Here is a 13,209-nt window from a genome sequence, read left to right on the forward strand (position 1 = left end):
CCAGCCATCGTTTTTGTTTTCCAAACACCCTCTCTTCTGCCAACTGACATTCTTAATTCTAACCCTGGCCAAAGTGATACTGGGAATGTATATATCACTTTATTTCAACCAGTGCATTTTAGGTATCTGCATGCTAAAACGTCTTACACAATAAAGAACGTTCTTGTCTCTAGCTGTCATTGAGATAAAGATTTAAAATACCCAGTCATGACCGAACGTGGTGGTGCAAACTTTGCATCCTAGCACTCGGGAGGCTGAGGCAGGTGGGTCCCTGAGTTTGAGCTCAGCTTGGTCTACAGAGCTCATTCTAGGACAGCCAGGGCTACACAGGGAAACCCTGTTTTGAAAAAAGAAAACTGTTATTGTTGTTATTTTTTTTTTCTACAGTAAACTCGTTTCAAAATAAATGCTTGGAAAACACGCCTGAGAACCATCTTCTAGGGAGGGGATGAATGACAGAGCCCTGAGAGGGGCCAGGATCGGGTAGGGGTGCTCCAAAGAGTGAAGTACTTGCTGGGCAAGCATGAAGACTGAACTTACACACACACACACACACACACACACACACACACACACACACACACACACACTTGCAGTAGCTGGAGTGTATATACAGTCTTAGCTCCTTGGAGGATGTGGTAGGCGTATCACTTGAACATGGCAGTTCAAGGCCAGCCTGTCCCCAAAAGAAGACAAATAACAATAAAATGATAAAGGCATGTACCATTGCAACATTCTTTACATTTTAAAATATATCAAACACACCAGGGGAGCGCTAACAAGTTAGCTGGGATTGCAGCCCTCCTTTTTGGGGGTCACCTTGGCCAACACTTTCCCTGAATGATCTCACGAAGGTAGTGCTGTGAAAGTTGGGAGCAGGCCTCACGACACTCGGGTCTTACAATGATTACGTGGTGTTTGCCATATGACCAGGACCATGATGGGGGCATGTGCTATTGCAGGAGAGTGTAAGCTTTGGGTGAAATTTCAGACTTGGGGAGGAGTCAGAACTAAAGAAGCAGTTCATTACAGGACCACGGCCGTTGGGATAAAGTGCAGGTTCTCCGGGCTGTGAGAAGAGGATCTAGCTGCAAGCAGGGTGTGTGGGGCAGGTGTTGATCGTGCCAGAGGTGCAAGAGAGAAGAGACACTGCAGACAGTGGGAGCAGAGGGAAAGAAAGAACATAAGGTGTTAAAAATGTCCCCTGGAGGGGGAGGCCTGGTGGCACTCAGAGGAAGGATAGCAGGCTACCAAGAAGAGACTTGATACCCTATGAGCATATAAAGGGGGAGGAGGTCCCCCTCAGTCACAGTCATAGGGGAGGGGACTAAGGGGAAAATGGGAGGGAGGGAAGAATGGGAGGATACAAGGGATGGGATGGCCATTGAGATGTTACAAGAATAAATTAATAAAAAAAATAGTGCCAAAAAATGTAAACAGCAGGCCTGGATCTGGTACAGGGCACGCAAGATTTCATAACCACATTAAGATATTTGGGCTTTTTATCCTGACAGCTGGATTGAAGGAGGAGCATGTAGAGCTGACTGACTGAGGAGGAAGAAAGGCTGGAAGCACAGGCTCAGGGCTGGAGGAGGGACAGAGAAAACGGTGGCTGGCACTGGGAGAGCAGCTGAGGGATCAGCTTCAAATGCCAAGCAGAAGGTCAGCTGGGCGAAAGCAAGGCGAGGGGGAGGTGAGAGGACGCCTCTCAGGTCTGGCTTGGTGAACCTGGTGGATAACGAAGCCATCTACTGAAAGAGACAACATGAGGATTAACAGGCTTCGGGCACGCTGGGGCTAAGGTACCCGGGGACTGGTAAATGGTTATTTAGCTTGGGAGTCTGGACTCAAGTGTGTATACTGTGTATATATATATACACATACATATATACATATATATATGATTTGTATAGTTGGAATCAAAAAATGGAATCATACTAATTTATAAATATTTTGTTATTTGTAAACAATAGACCTAACCATTCAAGCATGGATGAAAGGCACAACTTCATCGTCCTTCCACCCAAGAGTGGTCCATAATATTTTGTGTTGAGGAATATGTTTCCTGAAAGTCCTTTTGTGTGTGTGTGTGTGTGTGTGTGTGTGTGTGTGTGTGTGTGTAGTAGTAGTAGTAGTAGTAGTAGCTGTTGTTGTTATTGTTGTTGTTGCTGCTGCTGTTTGCTTCATTCTTTACAGAGGGTGTGTGTGTGTGTGTGTGTGTGTGTGTGTTGTGGCCAGTCAGAAATGAAAAGGAGAAGAAAAAAGAATGTACACCCTGCTGGGCAGTGGTGACATACTCCTTTAATCCCAGCACTCTGGGAAGCAGTTCTCTGTGAGATCAGCCTGGTCTACAGAGTGAGCTCCAGGACAGCCAAGGCTACACAGAGAAACCCTGTCTCAAAAAACCAAAGAAAGAAGAGGAGGAGGAAGAGGAGGGAGAGGAGGAGAAGAAGGAGCGGGAGAGGGAGGAAGAGGAAGAGGTGGAGGAGGAGGAGAAGAAGAAGAGGAAGAAGAAGAAGAAGAAGAAGAAGAAGAAGAAGAAGAAGAAGAAGAAGTAGAAAGAATCATAATTTCATTTAAAAAGGTGACTCTGGGTAGGATATTCCAATGCTGGGTTAAAGGTCACCGACCTTTAGTTAATTAGTCCCACAGTCCCCTTTCCCCTCCCAATTGTCCCCATTTATGCTTTTTGCACTTTTGGGCTTTGCTGCTATGTGGTCCCACAAAAGTCATGTCTTAAGGGGGAAAGGCATTTACCTTGCTTGGAGACAGGCTTCACCCCCTCCATTAGGAATCCTGGCTCTGCCACTTATGAACTGAGTGACACAGGCAAATGATTCGATGTTTCTGAGTCTCAGTTGTTCATCTTTGAAGTAAGAAAAATGCAACCCAAGGTGCAGGCTTTTGAGAGACCTATAAGGATGTGCTGCGCAAGGGGTGAAATGGCTGGATTCTAATTTTCCTCCTGTGACTCCCAGATGGATGGCTTCCTGTTGGTACCTAATTTATATGTGTCTTATCTGTGCTCCTACATATATAAATGATAATAATAATAAAACATTATAGGGTCAGGGGATAAGAATGCCAGATGTAGTGTTTTAAAGTTAAAGGAGCTGCTTGGAACATCCCTAGCAGTTACGTAGCATGTCGTCAGTGCTCAATAATTGCTGTTATTAGCATTAAACACCCTGTGTACAGTGCCTGGGACATGTCAAGAAGCTATATTTGTTGCTATTTACAGTGTGCAGTGTGGAGATCTCTAAGTAGTTATATTTTTTGACAAATCTTCGATTTTTTCAGCTAACTTCACAGATAAACAAATTTACTTTTTTTTTTTTTTTTTTTTTTTTTTGGTTTTTCAAGACAGGGTTTCTCTATGTAGCCTTGGCTGTCCTGGACTCACTTTGTAGACCAGGCTGGCTGGCCTTGAACTCACAGTGATCTGCCTGCCTCTGCCTCTGGAGTGCTGGGATTAAAGGCGTGGGCTACCACGCCCTGCCCGGCTCAAGTTTACAATTTTTAAATGTTTTGTTAAAATGGAACATATTGTAGCCAAGTGCAGGCATCATAAGTATACATTTAACCACATTTAACTTTGTTTCTAAGTGATTTGAAGAGCAAGATGCTTTCTCTGATGAGTCTGTCAGCCAAAGGAAGGAGGCTCATGTATCTAATTAAAAGATAGCTTTACTCCCAAGATAACAGGGTGCACTGAAGGGACACAACTTTTGCCAATAAACAGTGTGCATGTCACTCATGCTGTTAGCCACTATCTGAACACACTCTGAGGAGTCCTTGGCCTCACTGGACCCTGCAGTGTTCCCAAGCAGAATGACACTTTTGTTACAGACTCTTCCTCCTCCTCCTCCAGCACTTCCCGTTTGGAATTTTAAGTTTTTTCCTCCTTAGTCAATTACTTATTATAAAAAATTCAACTGCTCCTTTGTATGCATACAACACGTGTGTTTATGTGTGCACAATGTGCATGTAAACACTGTATGTGAAATGTGTATGATCATGTGTGTACACAATGTATGTATTCAATGTGTGTGTGTGTGTGTGTGTGCATCCAATGTGCATATGACAATGTGTTGTGACAATGTGTGTGTACAATACATGTATACACAATGTGTGTGTACAACATGTGTATACACAATGCTGTGCAATGTGTATACATAGTGTGTACTGTGTGTGTGTGTACAAAGTGTGTGTTTACAGTGTGTGTGTGTGCATACAAGAGAACATGTGTACAGTACGTGAGGAGCACATGCATGCATGGAGGCAGAGGACTGCTTTGTGGAGTTAGCTCTCTCCTTCTACCTAAGGATCCAACTCCTTAGTCAAAAGCAGGTGCCTTTGGTCACAGAACTATCTCACTGACCCTTAACTGCTTGACTTTCCTTCCTTCCTTCCTTCCTTCTTTCCTTCCTTCCTTCCAGAAAGAGTTTGACAAAAATTTTGCAGCTGAGTGAAGCAAAGACACCAAGAACTCTTGACTTTTAAGGGTAAGTGCATGTGTGTGCACACCCTCATGCTACGTGCATTTTCTCTTTTAGTGTTTATACTTTAAAAAATCTTTTGAAATCCACAATTTTACTATTGTTATAAAGAAATGGGATCAGAGATAACCAACAATCTGTGTGGAGGCTCATGAATTTGAACCAAACTATCAGGCTCCAGGCTTGGACTCTTTCATTTTTGCACAATAACTTTTTTTATTTCTTTTTCTTCTTCTCCTTCTCCTTCTTCTTCTTCGAGACGGGTTTCTCTGTATAGCTCTGGCTGTCCTGAAGTCGCTTTGTAGACCAGGCTGGCCTTGAACTCACAGAGATCCTTCTGCCTCTGCTTCCCGAGTGCTAGCATTACAGGAGTGTGCCACCATGCCCATCCTACAATAACTTTTTTCAGTTGGAACACAAATAATAAATAATAGCTTCAAGGGTCTGTTGGAACATGGAGATACACACACACACACACACACACACACACACACTCACTCACACACACACTTGTGAGGGAATTTTCTTTCGCTGAAACTGTGTAAAACATAGACTATTTATTGGAAAACAGGTCATGTTGAATTAGTAGAAAGTAAGAAATTTCACTGTTGTTGTCATTGTTGTTGAAACAGGGTGTTGATTTTTGCCTGGATCATCTTGCCCCAGTCTCCCAAGAGTTGAATTATAAGTATTACCACCATACTTGGCTTGAAAGTATGGAGTTAGGCTCCTAATAGGGTAGATATTTCCCCCTAATGCCTTATGTGTAGATTTCAAAATGGCTTCCCACCCACTCTTTCATTTCGTGCTTGTTACAAGCCTTCTAACTAAGCGGAGTTGGTGTTATCAATCTATTTTTACAGGTAAGAAAATGAAAGGCTGATAAAGTTAAGTGCCTTGCCGATGGTCACAGAGCTATTTCATGGCAAGCCCACACTCCCTTCCTTTGCAGGGTGACCTAACAAATTCCTGCTGAATTACTAGATAATTACTGGATAAGAATAATATGTATTCTTATATTAATTATTCATATATAAGGGGTTGCCTGGAGTGCTCCAAGATGTATTTCAAGCATCCCCCTATAATCTCATTTATGTTATTCTTCTGCGCTCCTTAGCCAGACAGCGTTTGCTAAATGAAGGAAAATTTCTGCCCAGATCCCAATCAAGTTATTATAAATTCCAAATTAATAGGGTCTAAATAAATAAGAGCTTATTATGGAGGTAAAAGCTGATAATGTTATTTGTTTCTGATATCTTCTTTCATTTGCTTCAGCCACGGTTGGGACATTTATCTGCTGCATTTGCCCCCTTATTTCCTCATTAGAGAGAGCAGGCAAGGGAGGCCTAGCAGGAGAGACGTATGCATGTGTGAACAGTATTAATAGCTTGAAATTACAGAAAGGGGCAAAGAGCCGTCTTTTTGGTAATTTATCATAATGTTTAGTAACAGCAATTTGCAGTAATAAGATTACTAATCTCTGCTTCTCCTGGGTCTGTGTTGTATTTGCCCGTTTATGCTTTACTTACATTTTTTTATTACTCCATTTGTTAAATTATTTAAACTTACAAGGCAACCTCTAACTTATTAATGGTAAGGCAGGCTTCTGAAGTGTGAGTCATACAAATAATCATTCCCTTTTTTAATCTGTACTTTTTAAGGGAAGGATATGCACCATAAAAAGGCATCTCTGGGGTTTATGGAGAATATGAAGTCTGAGATTATTTACCGTTGGGGACAGGTAGCCCAGCCTGAACCCTAAGCATGGAAGGCCTTCTACAAAAATAAACATCCTAAGCCGGGCGGTGGTGGCACACTCTTTTAATCCCAGCACTCAGGAGGCAAAGGCAGGTGGATCTCTGTGAGTTCGAAGCCAGCCTGGTCTACAAAGCAAGTCCAGGACAGCCAAGGCTACACAGAGAAACCCTGTCTTGAAAAACCAAACAACAACCAACAAAACAAAATAAAACAAAACAAAAATAAACATCCTAGAAGAGGCAGGCAGATCACTGTTCGAGGCTAGCCTGGTCTACAAGTGAGTCCAGGATAGCTAGGGCTACACAGAAAAACCCTGTCTTGAAAAAGACCAAATAATAATAATAATAATAATAATAATAATAATAATAATAATAATGTAGATGGAAATTTGATTTTCCTGGTTGTGGGTTTCCTTATGCTTTAAAAAAAAAATCCTAAGGGGTGGAAGGATGGAGGGACGGGCAGTAGTCCGAAAGGCTTGGTGACCTCAGAAATGTTTCTTCCATGATTAAAAAGTAATGAATGTTTTGTTGGCCAAGTGCAAGGAATAAATCCTCTTGGATTCTCTCTATTCTGTCATCTCTCTCTAATCTACAAACTGGCCACAAAGGGCCCTCTGTTCCTCCTTTGCCTGCAGCCATTTCTCACGCAGACCCCTTCCTGTTCGACGGTCTGTTTCTTACTTGCAGTTGGGTTCCTCGCTTTCCTGTACAGGCCCGAGTTTGTCTGTCTTGGGGTTTCTCACATTTTCCTATTTTTGAATTGTTTCTTTCTGTAAGACAAGCTCTCCGTCTCGCTCCTTTTTCTTGTGCCTCTGTCTGCTACCTACCTGGTGCTATTCATCAGTTCTGTTTCTATTTATTCTCTCCTCCTTGGCTCTCACTCCTTTATCTCCGGCCCCTTATTTCCTCTTCTCCTGTTCCCATCTAGATGCCCTTTGACCAAACATCCTCTCCCTCAGCCTGCTGAAGAAACCCTCGAGACTGCTGAGGAGAGACCGGGCTGAAAGGATGGAAGCGGTCATGGCGGGTCTGAAAGGGCGCTTATGCCAAAGACTTCCCTGTCCCCTGTGCCTGGAGCCAAAGATTGCGCCCATGCCGGCAAAGAGGGGAAGGAAGGAGGAGGGAATAAAGTGCGGGCAACACGGTTCTTTAAAAGTCACCCAGTGGGCATTTGTCAGGCGTCTTTTTAGAAAGCAGGCAGTATTGAAGCTTGGGGCCCCGGGATCAGCTTCCGTCCAGCTTGACTCAGCCTGGAGGGAAGTGTAACCCCGGCTCTTTCCGCTTGACCCCAAATCACCCCACTACTATGCAGGGCACCTCCCAATTAACTTCCAGCTGCTTATGGCTTGTCTCTTACCTAGGCCTCGCCCTTGGCAGTGTGCATTTTCAAACGACTTCCAAATATGTTCATAACTACCTCTTGCTCTTTAAGCTGCCACTCGGATTATACCTGGGGGGGGGGAGGGGAACCCCACAGCAGTTAACAACGTGAACGCTTTGCTTCTCTCTTTCACACTTGGGAGTCGGGTGAGGCACCATTCTAGGTTTTTAAAAGCGGGTGGGTGACCAAGGCTTTCTCAGTCACAGTTATATCAAATACTGTGACCTTTCTGCCTGGTCCTCCAGACACGGGGCCGTGGAGGGGTGGAGGGTTCAGGGGTTGGGTAGCTTTTGAGGCATTATGGGGGGGGGGCAGCGGGGAAAGAGGAGCACTTTCCTGCCACTTGCCATGTTGCTGTGCAAGACTGATGGCAGCGCTGACCCCATTTCTGAGTCCCATTTCTCCCTTTTCAGGCCCATTTGTTGATTTTGAACTCGAGTCTGGGGGGAAAACACCTCAGCAGTTCAAACTCTTTAAAACGCCAATAAACAGGTGCTCTTCGCACGCGCCTGTTTTGACAAAAGAAGACACGTTGGAGGATGAGGTGAAGACAAGGGAAACCACTCAAGGTTTGCAGCAGTTAGCCAGGCTGCTCCTTGATGTTAGTTCTCCCCTTTTCGCCTGGCCTGGGCTCCTCTAGACAAAAGGGAGCAGAGCAGAGTCTCAGGAGCTGTGGAAAGAATGACAGCAAAAGCGCAGGCCCCAGGCCTCTGTCTCACTCAGCACAAATCAAGGTCTGGGCTGTGAGAGCTGTGCACCGCTCCCACCCTCCCTACTCCAGCAGCTCCAGACTGGCAGGAAGTCTTTCCTGGCAAGGGCCTTCCAGGCCACCTTCTGGCCTCTCAGCTAGGATCATGATGTTGAGGGAGGGGACACTTCTTGGTCTTCCTTTACAACATCTGCAGATTTTGTTTCTATTTCCTAGCCAAAAAAAAAGGGGGGGGGGCAACAACAAATACCGTGGCTAGGTGGGGCCCCAGCTTGGGTTTTACCAGTTCAGTTTCCTATCTCAGCCTGTCTCCCTGGGCTCAGGACTCTCCAGGCCAGTTAAAGAGCCTGACACCGACTTTGCCACCAACTGGTTAGAACTGGAGTCCGGTTCCTCTAGGGCACAATTTAGAGTCTAATCTATCAGGGCCTAACCTCTGCCTTGCCACAGACAGAAGGATCTAATAGGCTCTCCACTTCCTATAGGAAGGCAACTACCAATAGGTCCTGTGTTCTCAGGAGAAAAGAAAAGAAAGTTTTAAAAAACCAAAACAATAACAAAATGTTTGTCATAACCAAGAAGTCACAGACTCCTACTATTTTTTCATGCAAAGGCCATACACTAGAATAAACAGAGATCTTCTCTTACCCTGTTTTCTCTGACCATTAAAATTCAGCGCATGAATGTCCCAGAGCATCCATAAACACGGCATCACAAACTGGGTGCATGCTTATTTAACAAAACAAGAGTGTTTGTTCCACAGGGGAGCTCCCTCAAGCTGTGCTCCCTCCAAAAGCTGCAGAAAGACCTGTTTCTCACCTCCCCAGCTCCTGCTTGCCTCAGGCCTTCCTGGCTCTGGTCTGGTTCCCATCTGCACAGGGCCTCCTCCCTGGCTCTGGCTCTATCCCACGTTCTCATAGACTCACTGAGTTAGGCCCCACCCTAAATGCCCCCATTTTAACTTGTGTACATCACCTGTAAAGACCTTATTTTCAAATAAGATCCTATTGGAGATATGGGACTTAGAACTTAACACATCTTCTGGGGGAGACACAATTCAGCTGGTCCCAGCAGTCTGCCTTAATTGCCCCCCCCCCCAATGTACCGAGGAAGACGCCTTCTCTGGTTTGTGGGTCTGCATGTGGGCGGGATGTCCTAGGATGACACTCAAACAGATGGCCAGAGAGAACTGCTCAATAGGATAAGGTAACCTGGCCTTTCATGGCTTCTTCTTTTCTGCTTCCCTTCTACACCCAGGCTCAAATCTCTTCCAGTTTCCCTGAACCAAGTAGAAATGCCATTTGTACTTTAAACTGTCATTTTTTTTTTTCTTGTCAAAGATCTCATTTGGCACGGGGACACATTGGAACTGCCTGTTATTTTCTTATGTAATACCATCCCTCACCTGTCACAAAAGTGTACTGTCCCTCCCTTTCTGTGGGGTTGGAGATTGGACCTCCGGCCTTATGCATGCTAGGCAAACACTACCATTGGGATACAATTCTTTTCCCTTATGGAAGTTGGGGGAGGTTCTGGGAAATATGTCAACACAGATAACATGGGTTGCCCAAGAGTAATTCCACACCCATTACTGTACAGTCACATGTAAGACTTAAAGTGCTATTTAAGTGTTTTTGAAATCCTGAAATGAGAAGAGCAAAATCGTTGGATTGGGCTGTCTTAGTATTTTCCAATAATATCAGAGCATATTAGGGTGGACGGACATCTGGGGTTCTCCTAATTTTCTAGGCAATAACAAACCCACAATAGAAGCCTTATGGATTGGTTAATCAACCTTGATTTCCATAGTATTCCTGCTCCACAGCTTGCAGCCTCCCCAGTGAGGCCAACAGACCTGATGAACAGATGAGAAAACCAAGGGGGATCAAAGAGTGGGGGAACCCCACTGGAGGTCCCTGGGAGGACAGGGCACAGGTCCTCGGCCAGCCTTCCTTATGGGGTAGCTGGCAGCCAGCTCTTAGCACGGATCCCAGGTGCCGGAAAACATGATTTCATTTACAGGTTAGGCTAGTTTTGAAAGTCTTGTTGGAGCACTCTGTTTTTCGGGTTTTATTTCCAGTTTTTCTAGTTGGGTAAGGCTAGGGGAGATAGATTTTTGGATCCACGGTGAGATTTCTCACTCATCTCACCTTGCGGCTGCAAAGGCTTCTGAGCAGGTGGGATTTCAAAGGGAAGAAGGCGAGAGGAAGCTCAGAGGAACTGGGTGAGAGATGGAGCCGAACTTCTGTTTTGCATAGATTAGACCGAAACATTTGTGCAAAGGGGAATAGGAGAACTGGATGGTTTTTTCCTAACACTTTTTTTTTTCCAGTTTGTAAATAAAATAAAATAAATTCTTTTTGACTGTTCGCTACCGTTGCACAAAATTAAACAATACCTAGAAAATGAAAGTTCCCACAGTTTTAACCCCCCACTTCTATCTAGAGGATGGCCACATTGTTAGATTCGCTGAATTTTCTTCCAGACTTTAAAAACATTTTTTAAAATTTTATTTATTTATTTATTTGTGTGTGTCTGGGGACAGGGGGAATGCAGGCTACAGTGTGCTTGGGAATGTCCAAGGACAACTTTCAGAAGTCCCCTCGTCTACAGTGTGGACCCCAGAAGTTGAACTCAACTGCTCAGCCTTGATGACAGGCACTTTCCTCCACTGAGCCGTCGGTCCCCACACCCCAGTTTTCCAAGTCATCAGCGTAATGACCGTCATCACAGTCTCTGCGCTGGGCAGCTCCCTCTTCTCCTCTGACATCTCAGGCAACAGTCTTGCTCACCAAACCACAAAGAGGGAACCTGTGCTTCTAAAAACCAGGTCTGAAAACAAACGTTTCTTATGTAGACTCAAACTGCGAGGAGACGCTAACAATTAAAAGTAAGTCTTCTATACCTGATCTGCGATCCTTCGCCCTAATGGTAAGCACCGTACATAACTACCGTAACAGGTTTGGAGGAAGTTCTAGAAGGCACGGCGACTTGTATGTATCTCTCTCTATATGCATGCGGGCAACATGAGCTCTGCCCTGCCCTTGGCTTTGTGTACGACATCTTGGGATGTTTAAAGAATCAGGAGAGGAAGGAGAATGAAGGATTAGGAACAAAATATACTATTGACAGGCATCCCCTCCATTGCTTATTTCCCACCTAGGTTCCATCTCACAGTTCCCATCACCTCTTAACGCCCTAATCTGTCCACCTGTAAGTAAGGTCAGAGTCCTCATTATCCAACCCCCAGCAGGCTTCACCTCTGAACACTCTCACTGGACTGAGACCAACCCCTCAGCACAGCCTTTGGGGGCGCTGTTTAACATAGCAGTCCTCTCCATTATTAGAGCTACTGTTGCCATAGCGAAGTCTTTCATTGAAGTGACTCTCGTTTTTACTCAATGATTGCTGCCACTCAAGTGTCGTGATGCTGGTGGTACAGGTATTCCAGCGAGAAGCCGTGAAGCGCATCCTTTAATTGAAAAGATGAAGGTTCTCAATAAAGAACTGATACGCTAAAGTTGCCCAGAGCTGCAGTAAACTATTACTAGCCTCTTACTGTGCCCAATGTATAAACTAAACGTTTCCATAGCAAAGAAGCACATAGCAGATGTGGGGACTTGGCGATACCGGCAGCTTCAGGGATCCACTGAGGCTCCCTCATGGAAAACGAGGGACATCTGTAACGGGTGAAAACTTGAAATAAAAAAGATGGAGGAGAACAGACAGCTCATTTTCTGGGTCTCTTCTGAGGAACACTTTTAGAAAGACAGCAAATACATGAAGAAAGACCGTTCTCATTTAAACAGACGGTCCCCACAAGCAACTTTTGAGGTCCTGTCTTAGGCACACAGAAGGAACTAATAAAAACTGCATCTTTTAAGGCCTTCTCTCAACCCTCACCGACTCCTCCTCTGTCTAAATCACTGCCGTTTTCTCATAGTACTTAAAAACAGGCCCCTTACAGAGACGATGACATCATGACAACCAGAGCTGCATTTATTTTCTTCTGCAGACATTTTCCTTCTCGATGAGTGGCCTCCTTGTTTAAATATGGAATTCGCTGATGATAAAATGGACTTTATCCAGACACAAAGCATGGGCAAATGAACTCATGGGAAGGGACCCTTGAGCCCCACACCACCCTTAAGGCTTGAAAGGACTTTCTATTTCATTAGCTTCAGATAAGCCATAATAATAAAACACAGGACATCATACAGCGATCTGAAAATCGCAAGAAGCATGCTTCGTAGTTCCTCCCAAGCCTTGTTTTCTTAACCTAGCTCCTTCCTAGGATTTATAGCTAGCCCAGAGGCTATATGGCCTCTCCTCAGCAGTCACAGTCCCTCTGTTGAGCTAGGGGTTCTGTCTTTGTGTTTGCAGAACACTCTGCCAGTCCCCTATCAGTCACTGTGCGACCCTGACATTGTATGGGTCTCCCCCTAGCAAGACTGCCAACTCCACAGGTCAAGGAACATACTTGCTCACCTCCATGAAAGTACTAGTCCTCACATCTCTTGCCACTTTGTGGGCTGTCAGGGGCTGTCTATTTTGCTGTGGTATTGTTAATACTCTGGACTATACTAAGAATGACCTGGTGTTATACCGGCTTACCTACGGTGAACATGGCTGATTGCCTGGTTAGCAGCCACCACTGCTCCTCCTCACTTAATATGGAGCCCTCATTTTATTCAGGATACGTGCTTAGGACTGCCACCTTTAACACTCTCGTATAGAGACATCATGGGTGGTGGGTCTAGCCAACCTTGGCAATTACTTTCCTGGCTTGTGGCCCATTCCCAGCTGGTAAGGTACTAGAGCTCTGGCAAAAGGTTTTCCTTTTGCCTAGTGAGTCTACAG

At 44.9% G+C, this 13,209-nt stretch overlaps 1 long non-coding RNA gene across 2 annotated transcripts; it reads left to right on the forward strand.

The window, feature by feature from the left end:
- The first annotated feature begins 1,576 nt into the window (after nt 1-1,576).
- LOC311609469 lies at nt 1,577-7,683 on the forward strand. Of its 2 annotated transcripts, none has more exons than XR_014783395.1 (3): nt 1,577-1,816; nt 4,440-4,505; nt 7,188-7,683. It is a non-coding gene; the product is annotated as an uncharacterized lncRNA (long non-coding RNA). The 2 variants fall into 2 exon arrangements; XR_014783396.1 differs by having other exon boundaries at nt 1,577-1,802.
- The last annotated feature ends 5,526 nt before the right edge of the window (nt 7,684-13,209 follow it).

The sequence above is a fragment of the Acomys minous genome (genome assembly GCF_964271855.1).
Source record: "Acomys minous genome assembly, chromosome: 11".
NCBI classification, from domain to species: domain Eukaryota; kingdom Metazoa; phylum Chordata; class Mammalia; order Rodentia; family Muridae; genus Acomys; species Acomys minous.